The sequence below is a fragment of the Panthera leo genome, chromosome C1, assembly GCF_018350215.1.
Source record: "Panthera leo isolate Ple1 chromosome C1, P.leo_Ple1_pat1.1, whole genome shotgun sequence".
Taxonomy (NCBI): domain Eukaryota; kingdom Metazoa; phylum Chordata; class Mammalia; order Carnivora; family Felidae; genus Panthera; species Panthera leo.
In genome coordinates this window covers 44,628,546-44,634,637 of record NC_056686.1, presented here as the reverse complement: position 1 = coordinate 44,634,637, position 6,092 = coordinate 44,628,546, and the positions used below count along the sequence as shown (strand labels likewise).

The following is a 6,092-nucleotide window of genomic DNA, read 5'->3' as shown; positions in this document are numbered from 1 at the left end:
AGAGGGGGACACCAATATTGGGACCAGTAGTCACAACGCCCCAGAGAGATGATGGCCCTCTCTACAATAAGTTGCTCCCTGGGGAGGTGCTTGCGTCAGGTCGTGGGGACCATAGGGTGACAAAGAGTAGCTCCCAAATAGATTGTCTTCACCTTCGCTAGTCTTGACTGGTACTTTGCTGCTCCTCTCCTGGCCAGCTCATGTCCCACCTTCCATTACAAAATATTTGTATCCGTGGGTAACCCACATAAAGCCAAAAGGTCTCATGGTCCTGTGTATATAAGATGCCACATCAAAGAAACCTTGGTCTCGCTCTGAAAACTTTGAATAGTTATGGACAGTTGCATTGCTAATTTTGTCAAAGACACACACTGGAAAATTTGCACAGCATCCCAAGCAGAAATCCTTCTGAAAAATCACCTTTAGATGTATCCCCTTCTCTTCAAAATTTCCTCCTCATAGAAAATACTGAAATTCCACCTCCTTCTCTCTCTCTGTCTCTCTCTCTCTCCCTCTCTCTCTGCACCCAAGTGCTTCTCTGGTTTGCTGTTGGCCCAGTTCCATACCACTCCTGCCCCCTTAACCTGTCATCTTGCCACCACAGGAAGTCCCCTGGGAGACGTGGTCTGGATCCCTGCTCTGCTCTGTCTCTCCTGGAAGCAGCCATCTTTTTATTCATGACGTGTATCTCTCTGCTTGCTTGGAAACTCCATGGGGTCAGGGCTGCCTCTAACTGTTCTCTCTGTCCCCTCTTGTTGCCTGATGGCAATTAGTACATAGTAAAGCACCATGAATGTCTGTTTCTGCAGCAAAGTCATGGAGTGATAGAGGACGGGGGCCTTTTCTGCTTACCTCTCTTGAAACTCTGACCTTTAGCACCTGCCACCCCTCACCCACAGTATACCAGTGGGTATTAATTTCCTAGGCCTGTTGTAACAAATTACCACAAATGTGGCTGCGGTTTAAAACAACAGGAATACATTCTTTCACAGTGCTGGAGGCAAGAAGTATACAATCAGGGCATTCGGCAGAGCCATGCTCCCTCCCCAGGCTCTAGGGGAGAATCCCTCTTCCCTCTTTGAGCTTCCAGCATACCTGGAAGGTAGGCTTGTTCCAGCATACCTCCAATCTCTGCCTCAGTCCCCACCGGCCCCTTCCCTCTGTGTCTCTCTTCTGTTCACATAGCCATCGTCTTATGAAATCACCAGATTTAGGACCCACCCTCATCCAGCATAACCTCATTTTAACCTAACCGATTATGTCTACAGAGACTCTATTTCTAAATGGGGTCACCTTCAGAGATTCCACGTGGACATGAATTTAAGCGGGACAACCCAGCTGACCAGGAAAAAATGAAAACAATGTTTTGAGGCAGACAGATAAAAGGATGCTTTTTTTTTTTTTTTCATGAGCTATTCTGCCCTATAGTGAACCTTGCTTCCGTTGCAAGGTGTAACTAAGTGTTTCAACAAGTAAAAACTTTGTGTAGTACATTACACAGGACATTCCTACCCCTTCAGTCTCTTGGTCCTGCTACAAGAGGCTTGCGTCCCATGCTTTTCCATCTGAGGGCCACAGATTAACTCACGTTTGGTGTGGCCTAAAGCTCCCATGGTTTGCCTTTGTGAAGGCCCAGTTAGGAAAAAAGAACACAAAATTTTGAACACAAAATTAGTCTCGAGAGTGGATATTTATTTAGCATGAGAAAATAAATCACAAGCGACACATTTTTAAAAGCTGGCAAAGACCATAATATCCTCAATTTTTGTTTTTCTTAATCAGCTTTTTACCTATACTTTTGGCTACATCATCTTTTATGACCTCTCCGTAGAGTAGTAATTTTGTAATATCTTCTGCAGAGGGAACAGGAAGATAGTTAAGTCTGTCTTCCTCCGGCATGGACTCTTCAAATTTGTTTTTATTACGGATAAGTTAGAGAAAGTCTCCGCTTCACACCTCGTTATTGAGCGTGTCCTATAAATTATCAGGATTATCATCAAATTTGGGTAAGTCTCTACAAAGTTTCTTTCATATATGAGCTGTGGGATTTCAGAACATTTCGAGTTTTATGCTGTATGACTCATCTTCAACATTTTTTGAATTGATGACATTAATTAACCAGTTTGACGTTGATGTCCTTGTACGTCATATAAAGAGTTTTGTGTTACTAAAAACGGGCCTTTCACCAAATCAAGCTGAATGAAATTACTGCTCATGTCAACAGAGCCCAATGAAAGGGCACAGTGAATCCATAAATATGAAGCCACACTTGACCTTTGACCTTTGCACATTCCCTTGAGAGTACAAATTATCTTATTCTCCACCATTTTTATCTTTTCTCCTCCAATTTCTGTTCAAGGGTATCCTGAACCTCGTGATCTTCTCTTTGGCTATGTTGTCAACTTCACTCTCTATATTTCCCCAGCTATCAATGATTCTTTACCCATCGCCCAGTATGACCAGAAGAGATTTTAATTAGCCCTCGACTTAAAGTTTCAACCGGTATCCTTTTCAGTTCATATTTCTGGCTTCCACCGAGATAGCTCCTTCTCGTAAGATTTGAATTCAGGTATACTCAGTAATTCTGAAAAAAAAAAAAAAAAACATGTACAAAATCAATCCCAAATCAGGGCATGCCAAGAGAAATTCCAGTGCACTTTAAAAATTGCCTCTGTGTTTCATTGAGCTACATAATTACATCATCAACTTATTCTCAAACTACATACAGCGACTTGTTGATACGTGCAGGGGTGGTGTCCCCGAGATACTTGTCCATACAGCCTATTTTGTGGCCTGGGCGATAATTTTAAGTACAATTTCTTCCGGAACTGACACACACTTTGTGCGAACCAGATGGGTCAGACCCCATTTAGATCAGATACACTAAGATGGGATCCGAGACCCTGGGATGCCAAAGATAGGAGACGTGGCACTGACATACCCACTTTCAGTACTGGTACGTAGAGGTCGTGCCCTGTGACTGCAGGAATGCCCATAAATTCTACTGATGCAGTTCGTGCAAGGGGCATTTATCATTGCGCGTGCGGCCTCGTTGAGTATATGCCTAACAGGGAAGAACTTCCATGTTGACTAGGTGCCGAGGAGAACCAAATCTACTACTTAACAATTTTGAACATCTGATGGTTTTCAGTATTTTCCACAGACTAGCTTCTGGCCCCACAGATTGCAAATAGCATTTCTCCTCCACTGTCCGTACGTTTCTGCTGCTGCAGAATAGCACCTGTGTTCATGTCGGGATCCCTCCCCTGGCCCCGCCAGAGCAGAGTGAGTGGTAGAACTAGTCCCAGAAGTCTTTCCTACACCAGGATGGTGATCATAACTTCGTTACACATGGAGGGGACAGTGGCTTACAGCAGTTATTCTCACTAACCCCAAGCCAAAGGCGCTGCCAACCCAACGTCCCCTCAGCCAACTCCCACCGATGCCCGAGGCCTTCTCACACCAGGGGATGTGTGACATATTGGAAGGTGTAGCGCAGAGGCAGGGGCATGAACTGATTTAAGTGAAATGGCTTCCTTTAGAACATTGTGCAGATTTATATGATGATGCACATTGCTGGAGCCCTTCTCAGAGCCTTGGAAGGCACTTGGACGAACGAGGAGCCCTAAAGCTTAAGGGTAATCTCAAGGTAAATTCGTATCTGCTTGGCAGTTATAAATCCTCTTAACTCAAATTCCAGGAGAAAATGAAATACCCGGGACCACTCCTTTCCCAGACTTGTGTCAGTCTACAAAGATACCTTCTATGTTAGACCCCTGGGACTCAGGAGGCAGGAAATCTCCTCTTCATATGCTGGTAGATAAATGTCCTGGCCCCTTGATGTGTGACTGAGCCCTGTGATCACACCCAGTCCATTTGGTCTACATTGCTCAATTACTACTACCCCAACCATCTTCTGCTCCAAGAAAAGGTGGCGCTAAGGACCTTTTGGAATCAAGACTACCTCCCAGGGTGCAGAGACGAAGGCTTTTGTAAGCTTTTAAAAAATTGAATTCAAAACACTTATTCATTGTCTGCTAGGTGCCGGATGCCATTTCACATACTGGAAACAGAAAAGCAAGCAAGAGTGAGTTTCTGCTCTCACGAAGTTTACATTTTAGTGTGTGGAGATGGGTGGACACTAAGAAAGGACAGACAGTAACCAAGTAGGTAAACAGATATCGCACAAGTATATGAGAAAAAATAGTTTTAGGTAGTAAGAGCTATGGAGGAAAATAGAACATGGAAATCAGTGGAGGGGAGGTTGCTATGTTATATAGCACGATTGGGGAAGGTCTCATTGAAGAGATGACATTTGAGATTAAAAAAAAGAAGTCAGCCACAAATCATAAAATACAAGGGTATTGATGAGAGAGAAAGCAAGTGAAAAGGCCCTGAGGCAGGAATAAGCTTAGTAGAGCCAAAGAACAGAACGGGAGACAGTGGGGCTAGAGGAGGTGAGAAGGGTAGAAGACATGGTCTGAGAGGTGGCAAGCGACTGAGCCTGGAGAGTGGCGTCAGCCACAGTATGGAATCAGGTTTATTCTAGGTGTGCTGAGGGGCCGTTGGGAGGGAGGGCTTTGAACGGGAGAGTGGCACGGTCTGGTTTATGTTTTCAAAGCTCGCTTCGGTTCACGGTGCGAACACTTCATTAACAGAGCAGCAAGAAGAAAAGCAGGGAGATCACTTGGGTGGTTGTTTCACAAGTCCAGTAAGAGATCATGTTCTTTTCTTTGTCTGTTCTTTGTTTTAAGGAGGAAGGAAACCAAACATTTTAAATGGGACAACTTGATTCCATGAGGGAATCTGATTCATTCCTGAAAGTTTTCAAACTCTATTCACTTTTTTTTTCCATCTTTCCAAGTATTATTCTATTCTATTCTATTCTATTCTATTCTATTCTATTCTTTTAATTTTTGAGCAGGGAGAGATGTGATTAGCGGCTCAGCCCTGAAGAAGATGTATCTTGCAGTACGTACACATTAATTAGTGAGGGGAGAGCCAGAGGCAAGGAGATTTAGTTAGAAGGCTAATGCACAGTACAGACAAGTAGCCTGCTGTAGGTCAACGGGCTGTCACCACCAAACACTGTTGCAAATCTTTTGTAACTTATCCTAAGGAAAACCCCTGGATGACCTCCAGCCAGTGACCTGGCTTGCAGTCCTGTGTGGCTTTGGCGAGCCACTACCCCTCTCTGCGTCCCCCCCCCCCCCACTTTCCTTATCTATATAATGAGGAGCTTGGATCAAACGATCCCTTTCGGCTCTACATTTCCATGGGCTCTTCACAAATTCATTTCTACATTTGTAAACACTCGGGAGAGACTGATAAGGCACTTTGATTGAAACCAGAAAGCCAAGGTGTCCAGGGAGATCGCACCAGGCTTCTCCAGATGTGGGCCATTACCATCCAGCACGAAGGACCGCCAGGCAGCTCCAACAACATTCAGGAAAATGACTCCGTAACTGGCCATTTTTCCTTGTAAGGTTAAATCAAAGCACGACGGGAACAAACTGTTCTCACAAGGAGATAATATTGTTTCTCCTGGCCTGGCGGTGCAGTGGACACAGTGCTTCTGCGGCTCCTGTTCCAGTTTGCCGATCTCCGAGGCAGCCAGCCAGCTGTCTGCTAAGGAGAGAGAAGTGGAAGAGAAAAATAATATGGGAGCCCGATACTTCCCTCCAGCTGAGTGTCTCCTTGCCTCCCTGATGGAACCAGCAGCCGGGAAGACAAAAGCAGAAAGAAAACAAACAAACCAAAATGAATCAAAAATGGGGGCGGGGGGGGGGGGGGGGGGGGGGGCGCGGATAAGGAAATAGGAAAGATGTTAAAAGCAGAAGGCAGGGGCACCTGGGTGGCTCAGTCAGTTGAGCCACAGACTGTGATTGGCACAGGTTGTGATCTTGCGGTCGATGGGTTCCAGCCCCGCATCAAGGCTCATCAGGCTCACGGCTGTCGGCGCGGCTTCTGATCCCCTGCCCACTCTTTCTCTGCCCCTCCCCCGCTTGCACGCTGCCCCTTCTCTCACAACAACAAATACACCTTTCGAGAAAACAAAAAGCAGGTCTTGAGGAAGGGGTAGCCTCGTGCCT

At 45.4% G+C, this 6,092-nt stretch overlaps 1 long non-coding RNA gene across 1 annotated transcript; it reads right to left on the bottom strand.

Moving 5' to 3' along the window:
* Positions 1 to 1,671: 1,671 nt before the first annotated feature.
* LOC122227707 lies at positions 1,672 to 5,730 on the bottom strand. The gene is made up of 2 exons (XR_006206205.1): positions 5,407 to 5,730; positions 1,672 to 2,584 (listed from the first exon to the last, which is right to left on the bottom strand). It is a non-coding gene; the product is annotated as an uncharacterized LOC122227707 (long non-coding RNA).
* Positions 5,731 to 6,092: the final 362 nt, after the last annotated feature.